Source organism: Vicugna pacos, chromosome 21, assembly GCF_048564905.1.
Source record: "Vicugna pacos chromosome 21, VicPac4, whole genome shotgun sequence".
Taxonomy (NCBI): domain Eukaryota; kingdom Metazoa; phylum Chordata; class Mammalia; order Artiodactyla; family Camelidae; genus Vicugna; species Vicugna pacos.
Window position 1 is genome coordinate 361564 of NC_133007.1, and position 22516 is coordinate 384079.

A 22516-nucleotide genomic window follows, 5' to 3' on the forward strand; every position below is an offset into this window, starting at 1 on the left:
AGAGCTCTTGGTGAGAGTGGAAGCATGGCACCCACGTCTCATGAGCTCAGCTACTCAACAGCCTCATCTAGCCAAGACTGTGGCCAACACCAGGGGTCCATGCTGTTGAGTGTTGGGTCTGGAGAGCAATGCCTTCGCCACTGAGAAGCTGCCCCACCACTTGTGACCTTGTCCCCATCGAGGGGGAGGTGACGCATCCATGGGATGAAAGCCACGAGGGCACTAGGTGACTGTGGACCAAGCTGTGACTGGCTGGTCCTGCCCCCCCATGTGACCCATGTTATCCTCAAGTGCAGAAAATCCCCAAAAAGACCCCTGCTTGAGTGAATGGGTCACCTATAAGCCAACTGTTCTTGAGCCGCCTAAGAAGCAACACAGTATATACAGTGAGCCACCCACTCACTGAAGTCCCCAAGGCTCACAGCTCCCTAATGTGACACCAGGTAATCCCAGCAAACAGAAGACCCTTACTTTATAATTGACTTGAGAATTCTACTACCAACACTGCCTTCCACCTTCCACTTATGAAGTTCTTTCCACTCTATCCCCTGCTCTGCAATTGTGCAATCAGTCCAGAGCTCCTTCATGAGACAGGAGGGAAGGGGGAAGGGCACTGCCATTAAAAGAATGGCACAGCCATTAGCACCGAGATGGTGGAAAAGTCAACTCCCAGTAGATCTTGAGCTTCAATACACACTCACTGAAATACAGCAGGATGCTATATGGCACTCCCACAGGTGCCAGGACAGGTTCAAGGCTGACCATGAAAGGTCAAAGGGTGAGTGGTGGCCCAATTTCTGGTAATCGCAACACCTTCCCCAAAGCGGTTGGAATATTCCTCCCACTTATTAGCATATGAAGATACTGAGGGCATAAAAACTAACAACCACACCTCGTGGCTGCTCTCTCTGCTGAGGGAGACAGCCCACACTCTGTCTGTGGAGTGTGTATCTACTTTTCCTTTAAACTGGAGCACCCAACCCTCACGCCTCATGGCCTTTCTGTTGCCTTCTGAAACAGCCCACTCTGTCTGTGGAGTATATATCTCTCTGAATAAATCTACATTTACTGAATTGTGGCTCTCTCTTGGATTCGTTCCTGTGCAAACCAAGGACCCACACATCACGAGGTGCATCTCAGGGACCCAAATAAGACCTGGGATACGGCCATCCTCTCCCCCACATTTTCCTGTATCATATATTCCTTCCCAAAGGATCTCACCTTGTGCACTCCAAAGTAGACGGCACTCATGTGTCCTGACGTGGATCTGCTTCTGCGTTTATCATTTCTTATGTCCACTAGAACGTCATCTTCATGAGGACAGGGATTTGGTTCTGTTCACAATGGAAGCACCAGCACATGACAGGTGCAGAAGAAGTATTAGCTGAATGAATGAGCTGTGGGAAGTCCTGGGAATTCAACCTGGAACTCCTAGCCACTTGGGCCCCAGCTCACTCCAGTTGCTCCCTCCTACTCATGGCTGACCTCTTGCCACCACTCTCTGCTCTGCCATCACCTGAGCCTGGATGAGCTGAGGTGAGCACACACCACGGAGAGCATGGTGAATGGTTCACGTCGTTGCAACACACTGGCCCTCTGACTGCCAGGGGTTACTTAGGATGGACAAACTGAAGGGAGCACCATGTGCACCGCCCTAACCTACAACTCACTTGAAGCACCAGGAATGCACACATGGGAAGCACAGGCCCTTTCCAACCTAAGGAGAGGGACTATGGGTGAGAAGAGGGTCTCTGTCAACTAACAGTCTCTTTACAAGCCCAGTCTTAGAAAAGCTCTTTAAAGACACTTTTGGTATCTTCCTTGTGTTTCGGTAATCCCTCTAGATTTTGTCATTTTAATCTATGCATCAGAAATACAGATGCTCTTGAAATCTCTATTGATTTTCAATGAAGAAAATCCTCAATTTCCTTCTCTGCTAGGAAAATTACTGCACTTTATATAAAAAAGGCAGCTTCCTTTCATGAGTTTCTATCTTCAAACACCTAATTTCACAAGAATCAGTGAAGCAGGACATGAAAATCTCGCTGTGCTTTATCACCTACTGGTGGGCAGGAATGAAATGAATGAGTACTGATCTCATGAGATGGGAAGGCTGGGGCTGTCTTATTCCTGCTACAGATGGAAGGGTCCATATCTGTGAAGGGGAGGAAGGACCAAGGATGAGAAACCAACATTTTCTAACCCATTTCTCTTTTTCAGAGTCTCAGACAAAACACTGTGATTTTATAAACAAAACAAGAACATCTGCACCCTTTTAAAAGCACGCTACAACTTTACTACTACACACGGCACTCTGTCATTGACCTAAAGGCGAATGACAGCCAAGAAATTTGCGGGGATCTTATTCTGTGCTCATCCCTTTTGGTCTTTGGAACCTCAGGATGTTTGCCTCCTCTCCCTGAGTGTCGTTTTTCTCATCCTTCAAATGGGAGTGTAACAGTCATTCATTTGCTCAGTGTCCATTCGACAACAGGAGACGGCTTATGAAAACAATAATAAAAAAAGCAAAACAGCATTTCTGATCTGTGCTTCTTCCTCCTCCTCCCTGAACATGAACTTACAGGCTAAAATGGCATCTTTCACTAAATCCCGAACGTAAGGAGCAGTTCTGATAAGGAAGTCACAGGACTGCAGGTGTAACCGAGACATGACCCAGTGAAAAAGAAAGAGTTGCCAGCAAATCCTCAAAACCCGTAAGGGTGCAAACCCTGGGAGTTACAGCCATGGGTGGGAGTTCCTTAGTTCCCCATTTCACAAAGCCGAGAACTTTGCAGGGCCCATGAAAGACACAGATAGCCCAGTAAAACCACACCATGTTTTGGAGTACACCGGGGCCACATTGCTGCTGACCTGCACTGCTGTGTGTCCCAGAGCAAGAGCCCTCGGCGGGGGTGACTGTGTTTGAGGCTGGACAAGAACTTCCTCTTCTGTCTCTTTTGCTCTCTCTCTTCCTGCAATAAAACAACTGGTAGGACTCTGGTGGGGAGCACTGCACCCAAATTCTCTGGGAAACCACACACCAGGCAGCTCTAGCTGATCTGAGAGAGGACACGTCAATGAACATATATACACCAAAGTCAGGCAGAAGGCTGCCTGTGGCCTTGGGAATCCAAACTAGCTTGTCCTGTTAATCAGGATATTACACATCTAAAGAAAGTGTGCACCAGATGAAGACGATGCCTTAGACAGCGTCGGTGGTTATGTCCAGCAGTGTCTAAGGACAAGTCATGCTCTGGTAGATGGGAGCATTTTGGTTGCTTTAAGAGTTTGCTACTGAAGGGCTGGGACATTTCATTGGGACTTGAAACTCCAGACCTCTTTACTCACAAAGGCAGACAAGTTAGGTGAGCCAGGTCAGCCTTTATTCCAACTTCCTAACCAAAAGGCTATGAGGTCGAAAATATATTTCTCAGACTCTTCCGCAACAAGGATTCCAGATGTGGCTTTAAAAATTCCCATCAGAGACTGAGATTTGCAAATATTAACTACTATATATAAAAATAGCTAAAAAAACTAAATTTCTTCTGTATAGCACAGGGAACAATATTTAATATCTTATAATAAACTTTAGTAAAAAAATATGAAAAGGAATTCATACATATATATGTGAATATGAAAGACTGGAACATTGTGCTGTACATCAGAATTTGACACATTGTAACTGACTATACTTCAATTAAAAAAAAAAATATATATATATATATATATATATAATGCCCATCAGCAGCATCTGAGTGTCACTGAAAGAAGAAACCCAGATGAATGGACGCTGAGGTGGTTGGATGAGCTACGTTATTTTGCTGGGGTGGATGCAGCCCGCATGGCAGAGATCTAGAAGGAATGCTCACAACAGCCACTCACTGATCTGAAAGTGAGTTAGGTTAACAGCTTTCTGAAATCCTCACTGCCCCTCCTGATGAGCCAAGTGTCTGGCGTTTCTCTGGAAATCACTAGGCGCAGTCTGGAACTCAAAGGTAAAAATTAAAAACTGCAGTCAGGTAGCAAAGAGACTGGCAGGACGCGTTGGACAAAAGTAGGTCAGAATCAACAAGGAATGGGGAGGGGATAGAATGTGTGTTGAGGACCCTGAATTCAGGGGTGGATTGTCTATGTTGAGGACTCTGAGTCAGTATGAGTAGATGGATTTGTGTGGACTATGGACTAAAATGGTGGCCATTGTTCAGATAAGTGTGATTTGGAGTATATTTATTTGAGGAGGGTTTTTTTTTTTCCCCTTCAACATTGATCATTTCTAGGGAGCAGAATAATACTCTGCCACACAACATCTAAGTGCAAAAGAGATGCTATGGGATGATGGTGGTATGAAAAATTTCAGTACTGCAATTTCAAGCTTTCCTTAATGAGGTGCACAGCAGTAGGTACTTAAAATAAAATAAGGTACTTATATTAAAGACATCATCATATGTACATATCCTTTAAGATACACATATGGTGCTATAAGTGGGCCTGAAATGTGTTCTGCATTCTAAAATCCGATGAAATAAAATCAGTAGTTCAATATGCCTGTCGGCTCTAAAAACATGATGTAGCTCATGATCACAGAAAGCAAGATCAGCTAGGGAATTTGAGATTTGTCGTTTCCAGTGTCAAAGTTAATATTTTTTGCTTTACTTAAAAAGCATTTTTTTAATTAGGTCTGTCAGCATCCATTGGTATACGGGGTTCAGTAGATGTGTTCAGATATTCCAGACAGTGAATCAGAGCAAAGACTGAGGTTTAGACAGTAGTTAAATGCCTCACCCGTGTGATCAGCATCCACAAACTGCTTTACTGAAAATCCTTAAAAGTGAGAACTTCATTAAAGCAACGATAAGTGAGGGGAAAAAATAGCTACAGACTAGTGGAAGTTTTATAACGTGTAAAAATGACAAAAGGCTATTCATGAGCATATTTTTAAAAACCCCTACACTTTAATAAGAAAAACAACAATCTGACAACAGGTTGTACACTGCTGTAGGAGAATCCATGCAGATGGACTCTTATGTGAATGGGGCTGGAGCTGTAGAATTAGTTAGTCTTGCAAGTAACTCAGTTAAACACAAATGCAAATGGGATACACTTCTAGAATATCTGAGGAAATATCTTGGAAAACTTACTCCTCTATGAAGCAATGACAATGACAAAATTTGTCAAAATTAACCTCTGTAGAACTCTGGAAATTAAACCAAGACTTCCAGCAATCCGGGGAGTCTTTATTTGAGAAAGAAAAACAGCTAAATCTCCATAAAGATAGTGAGTTTTGAGGCATTGTAACTTGATCTACCCCATCCCTGTATCCTCACCTAAATGGTGGCCTTTATAAGCAATAGTCTCACAATCAAGGTAGGGGCAGAAGTGATTTAAAGTTACCCAAAAAATCCGCCCCCAGAGAGCTGTCACTATGTGACCTGTCACAAACTCATGCTGTGCAAACAGCCTGTCCCCAGAGTGTGTGTGGGAAAAAATCAGCAGTGAGTATCTAACATTACAACTGCCTGAGGCAGTGGGACCAGTAGAGGCTAACTAGGTGCTGACTAGGAAACTTAGAAGGCAAAATTGAGTAATGAGAAATTCTGGGGGTGAAGGTAGGGTTAAAAAGCTCCAAAAAATTCTGAGAATTGTAGAAGGCAATATACATGTGTGGCACATGGCAAGGAAAGATCTGAGAAAATCCTAAGCCTTCAACACTGGCTGAACTTGAGGTTCTGCATAAGCAAGAACTAAAGGCTACGGAAGAGCTGCTGACTGCATGCTGGTGCTGAGGGCATCCCTCAGCATGCGGACACACAGCCACCTGGCAACAGCTCAAACGATTGGCTCCAGGCATTGAAAGAAATCACTGTCCAATTATTACTACAGTGATGACAACTAGGCTTTCTTCACACACACTGATCTCATGGTCATGCATGATAAAGAAAACAGACTTTAAAGAATTTGTTCAGGAAAGTAACTAAATAAATAGCTGCAGCAGCAATGACAATGGAAGCAACAATAAACCCTTGAGATGGGGAAAATCTGGCTTTCAGATCTGCCACATTGTAATATTTTAAATGTCCAGTTTTCAACAGAAAATTAGAAGATGTACAAAGAAACAGAAATGTTTGGTCATAACAGATGGGGAAAAAGTAGTCAATAGAAACTCCCTGAGGTAGCCCAGACACTGGACTTACTAGACAAAGATATAAATAAGCAATTACACACATGTTCAAAATACTAACAGAAACCATGCCTAAAGGATTAAATTATGTGCACATCTCATTGTACAGAGAATATCAATAAATAAAATTTATAATAAAAACCAACTAGAAATTCTAGAGATACAAATATGACTAAAATAAAAACTTCAATAAGAGGTTTCTCTGTAGATATGAACTTGTTGGAGAAAAAGTCAGTTAAATTAAAACTACTGAAATTATCCAGTCTGTGGAACAGAAAGAAAAAGGAATAAAAAAAAAATAGAGCACTGTGTCAGAGATAGGTGGGACACCATCAACAATATCAATACACACATAATGGGAGCGCCAGAAGGAGGGAGAGAAAAAAAAGGGGCAGAAAGAATATATAAAGAAATAATGGCTGAAAACTTCCCAAATTTGATGACAGCATTAATTTGTACATCCCAGCAGTTCAACAAACTCCAAGTGCTATAAACGTAGAGACATCTAAAATAGGCACATCAGACTCAGTGTGTCAAAAGACAAGAATAAAGTATCTTGACAGCTGAAAGAGAAAAGTGGTTCAACATATAGAAAGGCTCCTCAGTAAGACAGTTGATTTCTCATCAAAAACCATGGAGACCAGAAGGCAGTGGATGGTATCGTCAAAGAGATAAAAGGAAAAGACTGTCACCAAGTATTTTATAGCCAGCAAAATGATTCTTTAAAAAAAATTAAAGGAGAAATTAAGACACTCCTACAAAAACAAAATCTGAAAGAATTCATTGCTAGCAGGCCTGCCCTACAAGAAATACTAAGGATAGTCCAGCAGGTGTAAATGAAAGGACACTTGCCTGAAAAATAAAGAGCACTACTACATGAGTAAAAAAATAAAACAGTATAAATCGAGTATTACATGTAAATGTTTTGTTCTATTTGATGTAAAGGACAACTGCATAAAACAATACTTATGAAACTGTGTAGATGAGCTTATAAATGCATAAAGGTGCAATTTGTATGACAGTGACAGCATGAGGAGGGGGAGGGAAAAGACTGATACCAAAGCAAAGTTTTTGTGTACTGTTGAAATTAAGTTGGTATTCATGTCAACTAGATTGCTTTAAAACAAGATGTAAATTATAATCTCCAGGGCAATGGAAGAGAAGGAGGAGGAGGAAGAGGAGGAGGAGAAGAAAAAGATAAAATAAACAAATTAAAATGACACACTTGAAAATGCTTACTTTGTACAAAAATGTGTAGTAATAGAGGAATGGGAAAAAAAGACATATAGAAAGTAGACAGCAGTTGTAACTTCAATCTGATAAGAAATTACATTAATGTAAATGAATTAAACATTCTAATCAAAATACTAAAGGCAGAAATAAATGGAATAGACAATAGATGAACAATAGAGAATAATCAACAAAAGGAATAGTTGGTTCTTTGAAAAGATCAATAAAATTGACAAATTTTATCTAGTACTGAAAAAAAAAAAGAGAGAAGATTCAAATTACTAAAATGAGAAATGAAAGGAAGGATGTCACTACTGCCCTTACAAAAATAACAAGGAATGTAAGGGAATACCATGGATAATTATATAGCCAATACATGAGATAATGTAGATGAAATGGATAAATTCCTAGAAGGACATAAATGACTGAAGCTAATTCAAGGAGAAATAGAAAACTCAAATAATCCTACAGTAAGTAGTAACTGAAATAGCAATCCAAAACTTTCACACAAAGAAATGCTAGGACCGTATGGCTTTGTTGGTGAATTCCATCAACTACTTAAAGAAAAAACAAAAACAAAAACAAAAACAAACAAAAAATGCTTCACAAATTCGTCTGAAAATAAAAAGGTGGGCACACTTCCCAATTCATTCAATGAGACTAGTACCACACTGATACGAAAACCAGACAAAGGGATCACAAGAAAACTAAAGACTATCTCTTATGAGTATAAATGCAAAAAATCCTCAACAGAATACAAGCAAATCCAAAACAGTAACATATAAAATAGACCACCATTAAGTGGGATGTATCCAGGTATGCAAAGGCAGTACAACATACAAAAGTCAATTCATGTAATACACCATATTAATAGAATAATGGATAAAAACTAGGAATAGAACTTCCTCAACTTGACAGAGAACATCTATGAAAAACCTGAAGCAAAGATCATACATAATGCAGAAACACTGAATTATTCCCTCCCAAAATCAACATTGTACTAGAGGTTCTAGTCAAATCAATCAGACAAAGAAAATAAAGCCTCTAGATTAGAAAGAAAGAAATAAAACTGTTTTGATTCCAGATGACATGATATTATATATTGAAATCACAAGGAATCCACAAAGGAAAAATAGAAAAGAAAAGAAAAATCCTCTTAGAATTAATAACCCAGTCTGACCAAAATTGTAAGACACAGATGAATATATGAAAAGTAATTACATTTCTATTCAACAGCAGTGAATAATCTAAAAATAAAATGAAGGAAACCTTTTCATTTACAATAGCATCAAAAAGAATAAAATAATTAGTAATATTAAGAAAAAAATATGTGGAATACTGAGAAAAATATCTGAACCTTGTATATTGAAAACTAAAATACTACTGATAGAAGTTAAAAATGACCTAAAATAAATGGAAAGCTCTTCTGTGTTCATGGATCAGAAGCCTTATTATTGTTAGGATGGCCATTGTCCTCAAAATGACCTATACATTCAATGCAGCTCTGGCTTTTTGGCAGAAATGAACAAGCTGTTCCTAAAACTAATATGTAAATGCAAGATACCCAAAACAGTCAAAACAATCTTGAAAAATAACAAAGTTTTGAAGTTTCCAAATTCAAAACTCACTAACAAAACTGTGATCCACACAGTGTGGTACTTGCAGAAAGGACAGAAAAATAGATTGAGAGAAAAGAACTAAGAGACCATAAACAAAGTCTTACATGCAGCCATTTAATTTTTGACAAAGGTGCCATGACAATCCAATGGGGAAAAATAATCTTTACAGAAATGATGCTGGGACACCTGTACATACACCTGGAAAGAAAGAAAACTGAACTTTTATCTTAACACCATTTATGGAAATTAACTCAAAATAAATCACAGACCTGAAACTATAAAACATTTAGAAAATGAACAATGAGGAAATCTTCAGGACTTTGGATTACAAATACTTGTAATATATGACACCAAAAGCACAAACAACAAAAGAAAAAAATCAAGTAAACTGGACTTCAGTGAAATTAAAAACTTCTGTGCTTCAAAGGACTTCATCAAGAAAGTAAGAAGACAATCCACAGGATGGATGAAAATATTTCCAAAATTTTCCCTGATAAGGGACTTTTATCCAGAATAGACAAAGAAGACTTAAAACATGACAATACAAAGACAAATGTAATTAAAATGGGCAAAGAATTTGAATATATGTTTCTCCAAAGAAGACATACGAATGGGAACTAAGCACATAAAAAGATGTTCAACATCAGTAGGCATTAGGGAAACAGAAATCAAAATCACAATGACATACCACTTCATACCAACTAGGATGACAAATATATATGATATATGATATATAAATATGAATCTATAAACCCAGTAATAAAAAGTGTAGATGAGGATTTGGAGAAACTGGACTCCTCATACATTACTTCTGGACATATACAATGCTTCAGTCACTTTAAAAGCTATATTAGCAATTCCTCAAAATGTTAAAAGCAGAATACATCCCAGCAATTCCATTTTTTGATATATCCTGAAGAGAAGTGAAAATATGTGTTCACACAAAAACTTGTCCATGAGCATTTACAGCAGAATTATTCATCATCAACTGATGGATGGATAAGCAATGTGGTGTATTTATAACTACGGCATATTATTTGAATACAAAAAGGAATTTGGGTATTGATATATGCTACACTATGGATGAGCCTTGACAACGTCACACTAAATGAAAGACGATAATCAAAAAAGGCAGCATACTGTATGGTTCTACTTATATGAAATGCCTAGAACAGGCAAACCTGTAGAGGCAGAAAGTAGAGTGGTGGCTGTTGAGGGCTAAGGGAAAGGAAGGTTAGGGACTGACTTACTAAAGGGTACTGGTTCCTTTTGGGGGTGATGGCTACACAACCCTGAAATGTACATAAAACCCTAATGCACACTTTCAAAGGCTGCATTTTACGGTATGTGAATTATATCTCCATAAACCTGTTATTCTTGAAGCTGAGCCCACCTATGGAGCAACTGACACAGCACTGACTGTGGCATCCGAACGGGGAGTGACCCACCCGCCCACCGCGAAGGAGAGCAGCACCTGACCCAGTGTTGGAGGGGTGCAGTCTTCTTGCCAATGGACACTGTGAGCAGCACAGATGAGGGGGCCAACAGAGCAAGCTGAGTTCATGAAACAGGGAGAAGACACAAAGACCTCTCAATAAAACCATTAAGAGCGTTCAATCTCTAGGAGAACACATCTTTGTTTTTAAAATCTTTTTATACCTGTTTTATTTTCTATTAGCTTTTTAATCTTTACTTTTTAAACAGTTCTATATGTTTACAATTCTCATTTCATTTTTAATTCTCTTGGATTTGATCTGTTATTGATTATTCACAGGTTTTAAATATTGTGTTTTGAGTTTTTTCTTCTTTGCATTAAGGTTTTAAAAAGACATCTCAACTCGATTCCTATTCTTCTTCAACTTGCTCTTCTATTATTGATTATACACTGTTTTCAAACCTTCTTTTCCTCCATTCTTTTAAAATTCTATTTCTCTCTTTCATTTTTAAGTTTTATTCCAGCATAGGCCTTAGATAGATAAAGAAATAAACCCCTTTAAGGGCCACAATAGATAACTGATACTCCTTAAGCCACAGTGCCAGAGAGATATGAGCAGTTGAAGAAGCAGAGAAAGTATTCCCAATTAAAAGAGAAAGAGAAATCCCCTGAAAGAATGATCAATGAAATAGATATTAATGGCCTATTAGATCAAGATTTCTAAAAAGAAGTGATCGAATTACTGAAGGAACTAAAAGAGATAGTATTTAGAGACATAAAATATGTCAAAAACAAAATAGTAGCTATAAAGAAGAGCCAAGTAGAATTGGTAAATTCATTGGCTGAAATGAGATCTGACCTAAAGGCAGTACAACTCAGGCTAGATAATGCAAAGGAACGAATAAGTGACCTAGAAGACAGGACAACAGAAAGCACACAATCAGAATAGTTGAGAGAAAAAAATAAAAAACAATGAAAACAATATATGGAACCTATGGGATAATATAAAGCATGCCAATCTATGCATCATAAGAGTTCCAGAAGGGGAAGAAAGAACAAAGGGGATGGAGAAGGTATTTAAAGAAATCATAACTGAAAAATTCCCAAACATAAAGAAAGAATCAGACACCCAAGTACAGGAGGCTCAGAGGTTCCCAAACAGGAAAAGCCTAAAGAGACACACACCAAGACATAACAAAATCAAGATGGCCAGACTGAAGGATAAAGAAATGATCCTAAAGGCAGCAAGAGAAAAACAAAGAGTGAGTTACAAGAGATGGCTCTCAGCTGATTTCTCTACAGAAACACTGTAGGCCAGAAGGGAGTGGAAAGATATATACAAAGTCCTGAATGAAAAAACAGATGCAGCCTAGGATACTTTCTGCAGCAAGGCTATCCTTTAGAACAGAGGGAGAGGTAATGAATTTCACAGAGAAGAAAAACTAAAAGACTTTAGCAACACTAAACCCATGCTAAAAGAAATATTGTAAGGTACACTCTAAATAAAAAAGAAGCAGGATGATACAGAAATGAGAGCTCATAACTGGAAAGGTGATAACTACCATGAATTACAAATAGAATGAACATGAAATTGTAAAAGAAGACATCTAAATCATTGAGTGGGAGAGGGAAGCAAGAAAATATAGAGTATTTTTTCTTTCTTCTTTTTTCTTAAATTTTTCGTTCTAGGTAGGATGGGTTAGAGATTGCATTACTATCTGTTTAGTACACACAGTTACAGTAATTGCTTAACAGACTTACAAAAAAGTGTAACTACAAGCCAAAAACTTACAAGTGAGTAACAAAAACTAAATACAATCCAAGATAACAGAAAGGAAAATTACCATACCACAAAAGGAAGAAGAAAGGAACAAAGAAGAAATATGAAATCAACTGCAAATAAAAGTTCAAATAGCAATAAACACTCATTTATCATTAATTACTCTAAATGATAATGGACTAAATGCTCCAGTCAAAAGACAGAGTGGCAGACTGGATAATAAAGCAAAAAACTTCAATAAACTGCATACAAGAGACACATTTTAGGGAGAAGGAAACATATAGATTGAGAGTGAATGGACGGAAAAGGATATTCCATGCAAATGGAAACTCCAAAAAAGCAGGTATAGCAGTTCTGATTTCAGACAAAATAGACTTTAGAACAAGGGCCATAAAGAAAGATAAATAAAGGCATTTTATAATGATTAAAGGAGCAATACAAGATGAGGATATTACAATCATTAATATATATGCATCCAACATGAGCACCTAAGTACATAAAACAACTACTAACAGAGATAAACGGGGAAATTGATGGGAATACAATCATTGTCAGAAGTTTTAACACCACATTAACATCACTAGACAGATCTTCCACACAAAAAATAAATAAGGCAACAGAGAAATTAAATGATACAATAGAAAAATTAGATTTAGTGGATATTTTCAGAGCATTACAACCCCCCAAAATAGGATATACATTCTTTTCAAGTGTGCGTGGAACATTTTCTAGGATTCATCATGTACTTGGTCACAAAAGAAGCCTCAAAAATTTTAAGAAGATAGAAATTATCTCAAGTATCCTTACTGACCACAATGCCATTGAAACTAGAAATCTCTTCAGAGAAACAAAGCATAAAAAAAAAGGAAAGCATAGAGATTAAACAACATGCTATTAAAAAAAAATGGGTCAATGATGAAATCAAAGTTGAAATTAAGGAATACATTGAGACAAATGAAAATGAAAACAACCACAAAAAACTTATGGGACAAAGCAAAAGCAGTGCTAAGAGGAAAGTTTAGGGCGATACAGGCCTTCCTCAAAAATGAAGAACAATTTCAAAAAAACAATCTAACCCACCAGTTAAAAGAACTAGATACTGAAGAGTAAAAACACCCAAAAAGTCAGCAGAAGGAAGGAAATAATTAAGATCTGGGAGGAAATAAATAAAATAGAGATTAAAGAAATAGAGAAAATAATCAATCAAACCAAAAGCAATTTTTTGAAAGAGTAAATAAAATCGAGAACCTCTGGCCAAACTCACAAAGAAGAAAAAAGAGAGAGCACAAATTTGCAAAATAAGAAAGGAAAATGGAGAAATTACAACAAATAACATAGAAATATAGACTATCATATGAGAATATCCTGAAAAACTACATAAAAAAAGGGATAACCTAGAGGAGATGGACAAGTTTCTGGAAACATACAGTCCACTAAAACTGAATCAAGAAGAAACTGACCACTTGTACAAAATGATCACTAGGAATGAAATCGAATTAACAATAAAAAAAATCCCTACAAATAAAATCCAGAACTGGACAGCTTCACCAGGGAATTCTACCACACATACAAAGAAGTACTCATACCAGGCCTTCTCAAACTCTTCCAGAAGATTGAAAAGAAGGAATATTCCCAAATTCATTCTATGAAGCCACAATCACCCTGATACCAAAACCAGGCAAAGACACCACCAAAAAAGAGAATTACAGAACAATATCACTGATGAACACAGATGCAAAAAAAGTCCTTACCAAAATACTAGCAAATAGAATTCTACAGCACATAAAAAAGATTATACAACATGCTCAATTGGGGTTCATCTCAGGGACACAAGGGTGGTTCAACATATGCAAATCAATCAATGTAATACTTCACATCAACAAGAGAAAGGACTAAAACCACATGATCATCTCAATAGATGCATAAAAGCTTTTGATAAAATTCAACACCCATTTATGATAAAAATTCTCACCAAAGTGGGTATTGAGGGAACATAACTCAACATCATGAAAGCTATATATGACAAACCTACAGCCAGCATAGCACTGAACGGTGAAAACCTCAAAAGCTTCTCACTAAATTCTGGGACAAGACAAGGATGCCACTATCACCACTCTTATTCAACATAGACTTGGAAGTCCTGACCATAGCAATCAGGCAAGTAAGAGAAGTAAAAGGGGTCTAAATTGGAAAAGAAGAGGTAAAAGTGTCACTACATGCAGATAACATGACACTATATATAGAAAACCCTAAAAGGTCCACACCAAAACTACTAGAGCTGATCGAAGAATTTAGCAAGGTAGCAGGTTACAAGATTAATGTTCAAAAATCAGTTGCATTTCTTTACACTAATGATGAATCAACAGAAAAAGGAAGTAAAGAAATAAAACACTTTAAAATAGCACCCAAAGTAATAAAATTTCTAGGAATAAATCTAACCACAGAGGTGAGAGAATTTTACACAGAAAACTATAAACCATTGGCGAAGGTAATTGAAGAAGACTTTAAAAAATGGAAAGGTATCCCAAGCTCTTGGATTGCAAGAATCAATATTGTTAAAATGGTCACACTGCCCAGGGCAATATACAGATTTAATGCAATCCCTGTAAAATTACCCAAGACATATTTCATAGAACTAGAACAAATCACAATAAAATTTATATGGAACCATCAAAGACATAGAAATTCCAGGGTATTACTGAAGAAAAAAAAGAAAGAGCCTGGAGGAATGACTCTCCCAGACTTCAGACAATACTATAGAGTTACAGTCATCAAGACAGCATGGTATTGGTACAAAAACATACATATAGACCAATGGAACAGAATAGAGAGCCCAGAAATGAACCCAGAAACTTTTGGTCAACTAATCTTCGACAAAGGAGGCAAGAATATACAATGGAATAAAGACAGTCTCTTCAGCAAGATAAACATAAGACAAGATACAATAAACCTCCTAGAAGAAAATACAGGCAAAATATCTGACATACATCTCAGAAATGTTCCCTTAGGGCAGTCTACCCAAGCAATAGAAATAAAAGCAAGAATAAACAAATGGGACCTAAAGAAACTTACAAGATTCTGCACAGCAAAGGACACCATATGTAAAAAAAAAGACAACCTACAGAATGGGAGAATATTTTTGCAAATGAAACTGACAAAGGCTTGATCTCCAGAATATATAAGCAGCTCAAATGACTTAATAAGAGACAACCAAATAACCTAAACCAAAAATGGGCAGAAGACCTAAACAAGCAATTCTCCAAGGAAGACATACAAATGATCAATGGGCACATGAAAAAATGCTCAATGTCACTAATTATCAGAGAAATGCAAATCAAAACTACAATGAGGTATCACCTCAAACCAGTCATAATGGCCATCATTCAAAAATCCACAAATGACAAATGCTAGAGAGGCTGTGGAGAAAGGGGAACCTCCTACACTTCTGGTGGGAATGCAGTGTGGTGCAGCCACTGTGGAAAACAGTATTGAGTTCCCTCAAATGTCTAGGAATAGACTTGCCATATGACCCAGGAATCCTGCTCCTGGGCATGTATCCTGAAGGAACCCTACTTCAGGATGACACCTGCATCCCAATGTTCATAGCAGCACTATTTACAGTAGCCAAGACATGGATACAGCCTAAATGTCCATCAGCAGATGACTGGCTAAAGAAGTGGTATATTTATACAATGGAATACTACTCGGCCATAAAAACTGACAATTTAGGGCCATTTGCAGCAACATGGATGCTCCTGGAGAATGTCATTCTAAGTTAAGTAAGAACGGTAACAAGGAATAAAGACAATTACCCACAGGTACAGTTATTTTGATTAAAATATCCACACAGAAAGCAAGTCACCCCCACGACTGCTGCCAGGAGGAGCATCTGAGTGTAATAGCCCAGCCAAGCAAAGTAGATTCTGAACTTCTCTCCTTAGAATTTCCTGCAGAAAGACAGAAGGAAGTTTCAGAAGACACAAATAATCACTCTGTAGCTTCATCCTCATGTTAATTTATTTTTTTCTTTTTTGGGGGGCATAACTAGGTTTATTTATTTGTTTTTAAATGGAGGCATTGGGGATTGAACCCAGGACTTCATGCATGCTAGACATGCACTCTACCACTGAGCTATACCCTCCCTCCATCATATTAATTTCTGATTCTAAATCAAGGGGGCTTTAAGTTTAATCCTCCGACTCAATTCACTCTTAAAACATATGCGTTTTCATAGCAGCCCCCAAATTCTACCGTGAAATAAGAAGTGTTTTATGTATCATAGAAGTACAGATCACTGGCTCACCTGCTGAAGAGAGATAAATGAGAACAGAGCAAAGGAGAGGACGAGGCTGACTCCAGAGCAGATGCAGGGGATCATCACCACTCACTGGACAGTCTGGCACATTCAACAAATCCCCCCAAAAATCATTCTTAACAGGCTTGACACAAGTGGACATCAACAAGTGGCTCAGTCATCTGCTCCTGCCTTATCTCGGGAATGTCCCTGGAGCAAATACATCGTAAACCACAGATAATAAGGAAATGGCTGATAATGATAACAACTGGGAGTGCAATGTCTGTCTGACAAAATATTTATAAAACTCATTGTGGGAATGGGAGAGGGCAGGAGGGATGTGACTGAGGAAGGCACTGCCCTGTATTCTTTGTATCTAGCACGTCTGTTGTTCCTAGGTTTTAAAACCTCTTCTCAGTTAACCTGGAGTAGATGGAACAGGCCAGGGAGGCAAGATTAGAAGAAAGGAGGCAGGGCATTAAGTGGTGCCAGGCTGATCCTAAAAGGGAGACCGACACAGACAGGCAGACACAGAGAGTTTAGGGATGAGGTGGAACAATGAGACGGCGGCTCAGGTGTGTCTTGCTGTTGCTGAACCTTCCCTCAACTGGCTCACTGATGACTTGGCAGTGCTGGGTAAAACCTGTGGATTTCCTCAGCTCTGAGTTCTCTCTGAGGCTTCCGGCTCAGTCTGGAGCTGAGATGAGTTCCGTGGGCTTAGCCTAGGGGGGACTCAGCTCCGAGAATAGCCTGGAATCCTGGAAAACTTCACGCAGGAACCCCGGAGGCTGGACCAGCACTCACAGGGCTGCTGTGAGACCAGCTCCATAGTCAGAGCCCTGGGCATGGACCATTCCATGGGGAAAAGGGCTGAGCCCGATGCCAAATCAGATAGGAGCGAAAAAGTGTGTTCATTCTCATGTGACTGGGCTTTGTGGCCTGGCTCACGGGTGGCAGGCTCAGGATGGTGTCTGGCAGAGAATACCCTGGCAATGGGTTTGAGATGTCTTGGACTCTTTCTTGTTAAGCTTTTTGTAATACATTCTTATCAACTATCCATCCTGAAAATGCCAAATTCAAAACTGAAAGAATGTTAGAAGTTGCCTGCTCTAACTGCCCAATGGTAAACACACCCTGCTACAGTTAGAGAGCTGGTCAGGCAGCCTCTGCCTGGATATTTACAGTGACGGGGAGTTCATTACTTCCAAAGGTTACAAGTCGGCAGGAAGGTCAGTCAGAATTTTTGAACCTTAAACAGATATCTGCCTCCTAGTCCTTGCTGAAAGGCAAGGAATAATGAGGATCCCTTCAAATGTAGTTTTGCCTGATTGTTATCTCTCTCTGTCAAAAGCACCCCAATTTTTTTTTCAAAATTCAGCTTTGATTTCTTTTTATCAAAGTAATGCCATACATTTAATAAAGAGTCAAACAGTTCTCAAACACCGATTGTAAAAAGGAGCAGTTCCCATCAACCGCCCCATTTCCTGGCCAGAAACAACCACGTTCAGCTCCTACTGCTGACTCTTGGAATACTTACTCCCTTTCTCTGACTAATATCCTTGTAACACAGCCTACTGACTTTTTCAGCTTTATGTATCACCTATTTAACTTTCTATTTTGGAAAATGAGGATTCAGCTCTCTTTCAAACCCCATCTCATCTACACACCCAGACCTTCATTCTTCCAACCTTTTGATACAATTACATTATAATTTTCATCAGCTCAGTATCCTTGATTTACATTATTATTACTCTGTACAGACTATTCAAAGCTGTAGCAATTTGTGCTAGTCTTACCTTTTCTTCCCTACTTCGTTTTCCTGGAGTTAATAATTGTCTTGGTTTTTCATAGCTTAGATTTCTGTGCATTTAATAATTCAACCTCAGACCTTCTCTTAACAAACAACTTTCACAATACTTTCCAATACATTGTCTACAAATTTCATCTCCTTGAATAAATCTCTTCAGATCTCCTTCCACATGGATTAACGACATACTAGTCTTGTCACAGAGGTCATGGGGCCACTAGTGGGAAGTAACATGGGAATACATGGACCAGGATCAGGGAAAAGATCAACATAATTGCCTTAGCAATACATACTTAAAATAGTAGGAAAATTGTTTTCTTTACAAACACAAACACACACACAAACCCCAAAAGCCCATAAAGAATGATTAAAGAGTGGTCAAACCCATTGCCCTGCCTTCAAATTCTGTATAACATAAAACAAAAATAACAGAAGGAAGATATCATATAAATATGAATCTCAAGGGGGATTGGGTACACTCAGTGGCAGAGTGTGTGCTTAGCATGCTTAAGGTCCTAGATTCAATCTTCAGTACCTCCATTAGAAAAAAAAATTAAAAAGAAAAAAAAATTATCAATTTTAAATATTTACATATTAACAAATATCCTCCTTTAAAACTGTGTTCTAAAGGATAACCCGGGTTAAGGAGAAAGTACCTCTTCATGACTGTGATCCTGCTGATAATTGAGGGAGGAAATTAGAGTATGACCACATGAAATAAAATTCCTTATGAAATAATGATCCCGGGTGACAATCATTATTGGCTGCTGTCATCACAAAAAAGAGAGTCAAATGTAATATTATGTACCTTATGACAGGAGTACAAAACTTCACATAACAATTATTTTTGCACAAAGTTGAACCTCAATCAGATCAAGCTTTTAGGGGAGGATTAAATCACTTAGCTAAAGCCAATACATAGGATGGAGAAACAAGTCTAACACCATAGGGGAGAATGAAATCAGCCAAACAGGAAATAGAGAAACCCCTCAGCAATTTCAAGGAAAATGAGAAACAGGAAAATTATAGATTAGAACGCACTTGAGAGATATGCTAGCTGCAATGTCTGAATCTTGTCTGGATCTTGATTTCAACCCCAAAACTACTTAAAAGTGTATTTTTGTGACAAGCAGGGAATTATTTTGTAACCCTAAAAAAAAGGAATATTCCAATTTTATTTGAAAGAGACCTTGTCATTTCACTAATGAAAGGTTAAGCTATGTAGGATTGTCTTCAAAATGACCCCATAGTGGGGGAGGGGAGGAGATGGAGATGAAAGATGCAACAACAGTGACTCTGAGTATATAATTCTGGAGCTGGGTGACTGATAACACCCAGGCAGGCTGGCTGTACTGTTCTCTCTATTTCTGTACATGTTTGAATCTTTCCATAAAATGTGAAACAACAAATAGACTTCAGTGTTTTAAAACCCTCACTTTGAAGGTTAAGAGGTTTGCCCAAGTAGGTGGGCACCTGCATGGGGCACTGAGATAAGAAAGAACAGACACCTGGCTCCAGACCGACCTGGGGCTACCTTGACCCTCCTCTTCTCCTAACCATCCACAGCCAGCCCATAACTGCATCCCGTCAGCCCCACTCCCCAAATGCATTCCTCATTGGCTCCCACCATCTCTCAACTGGCCCAATCCAAGAGCCTCCTACCTGGCCTCCCTGCTTCCTGGGTCCCTGCCATACATTCTCCACATTATCTTTGCAAAATGTGAGTGAGAGAAAATTACTTAAGTGCTTAAGCTATCATGACTGCTTCTCACTGTGCTTAGAGTCTACACTCCTTTCCGTGCTCCTGATGCCCTTCTAAACCTCGCGTCTCATCACTCTCACCAGCGCTGGCTCCAGTGTCTCCACAAACCTGCTGAGCACATTTGTGCCTCGGGGCCAATGGACAAGCTGCCTCTATTCCATGGGTGACTTTTCCCAGATCTTCAAATTCCAGCCTCCTTATCGCCATCTCAGCTCACATGTAACCTACTCAAAGATAGCTTTCTTAACTCACTTCCCCCCAAGTCTCCCATCTCAACACTGTGTTATTTCTTCATTTCAATCTGACATTGTTTCCTTATTTGCACGATTATTTTTGTTTTCTCGGTTGTCCTTGGCCTCCATCCCCCCAGCAGCCTTGCCCAAACAGCATAAGCCCCCGGGGAGCAGCCGGCGCTGGTGCTCTGAGAAGACACATGCTGAGCGCGACATTACAATCACGTGGTGTAGTGAAACGGTGTCGAACAGCAGATACAGAAAAGCAGTGAGAATTTCTCTCTTATTTTATAATTTAAATGAAATATAACATTTACTCCTATGTAATGAAGAATTTGGTAGGTCTTTGTTCCCAGTTCCTAGGCAGCAACCGCTAAAGCCTCGAAATTTCCCAAGATAAGAGTGTCTTTGCTATTCATGGTGGAACCTTGGATGGCTTGTGTTCATGAGATGACTCAGGATGGGGACTGGCCAGCCAGAGACACCAACCATGTGATTAGAGGAGTGGGGCTTTGAGCTTTGTGACAAGTGAGTGGCCACCAGGAGAGGAAGGGGCTCAAAATTTAGGGCTAAGGAAAGGTTTGACTTACAGTTAGGGTTTGGGTTAGCCATGTCGGTAGTGACCCAATAAATCATGGTTTTGTAATAAAGCCTGCAGTAAAAACTTGGGGCAACGAAGCTCAGAGCTCCTGTGAGCTTCCTGGTTGGTAACACTCTTGGAGGACTGTCACACTCAGATGCCATGAGGACAACCCTGAGCCCTTCCCACTGGGGTGCTCTCCACAACAGCTCACCTGATGAGACCTAAGGGCTGCTGCTTGTCTGTGCTTCGAGGAGGAGCCCATTCCCTGTACAGAAGGCCCTGATCACTGGGGCAGCTGAGGTCCTCTGACGGAGGCTGAAGTGGCACTGGGAATCAGAAGCAAACAGGTGAGCGTCACTGTCACAAAATGTTCACATGTTCTGTTGATAAAATTTGGTGCTAACACTTCATGGTCATTTGTAAATAAGGGGCCCTCACTTGCCAGGAGGGATGGAGGTACCATATAATTTTTCATAATTCTCACCCAGGATTAATATTAACCCCTTGAGGGTCATTTGCAAACGTGGGTGGAAAGGAACGCTTGGATGTCACAGTCCTGGGACCACCGTGGGTACCTGGTGAGAGCCTTGCAGATGCTTAATGTTCTACAACCGGGCCAGTGTTCCACAGCAAAAATCTAGTCCACCCATGTGCCCAAACTGCTGCAGTGGAGGGACACCTGATGGTCCAGCCCCCTCTTTGGACACCCGGAGGAACTTGGACCCTGACAGGTTAGGGGCAGGGTCAATTCTAAAACCCAGGCATTTTTGTCCCCACAATTCAGTAGTTATTCGGTGACAGCACATGGAATATAAACAACAAAGTAACTTGACATGATGTTATATATTTAGCTTACTCAAGAAACAAAGTTTAAATCCAGTCATTCTCCTTCCCACCTGACCTACTTTCCTTTGTCTTGTACTAGCACCAGATTATTACCCACCCAGCCTTAACAAGGGTCCTGACTCCACTTACCTCCCTCCCAAACACCACATGAGATGATTCCTCAGCCTGGATGTGGGACCAGCAATTACAAGAAGCTTTAGTGGAAAAGAACTGGTTATGCACAGATACCAACTAAACACTGTAGTTTCCTGGTGTCCCACAATAGTAATCATGACAGCTGTTTGCAAGTGTCCCCAAAGTTCATTTAAGACTCTCACTGCTAATTTTGCTGGGACATAAATATGAAACATGTGGACTGCTGGGCTGGACTGCTAAGCTGGGTCTCTAATCCAGGAAGCTCAGTGTCTGCTCCCTGCACCCAGCTCCCTGTTCTGTTCATGCATATGCGTCAAGAAGCTGTTTAGTGTCCATTTTAATATCTTAAACAGTGCATTTCAATATTGTCTTCATCCACAAATACGTGTACCACATAGTAGTAATGATCAATCTTAGTATTTGCTTTCTTTGGTCTTAGAGAGTCAGATAAATGGATAGCAAAGATAACAAAGTCATAGAGGGCTATAATATAGTATTTCCTTTATTTCAATGACAGGATTTATTTAAAGAGCTTAGATATAACATCCTTGCATTTATGGCATCATTAAGCGTCTGAAGCTGTTACATTATAAAAACTTCATTTCTAGCGAGAT

At 39.3% G+C, this 22516-nt stretch overlaps 1 long non-coding RNA gene across 1 annotated transcript in view; it reads right to left on the reverse strand.

Moving 5' to 3' along the window:
- LOC140687998 (uncharacterized) overlaps window positions 1-16749 on the reverse strand; it is a 30317-nt gene extending 13568 nt beyond the window's left edge. The window contains exons 1-2 of the long non-coding RNA XR_012062639.1: window positions 16546-16749; window positions 16055-16189 (exon numbers count right to left, since the gene is read on the reverse strand). This is a non-coding gene — a long non-coding RNA (uncharacterized lncRNA). The remainder of the gene's footprint in view (window positions 1-16054; window positions 16190-16545) is intronic.
- Window positions 16750-22516: the final 5767 nt, after the last annotated feature.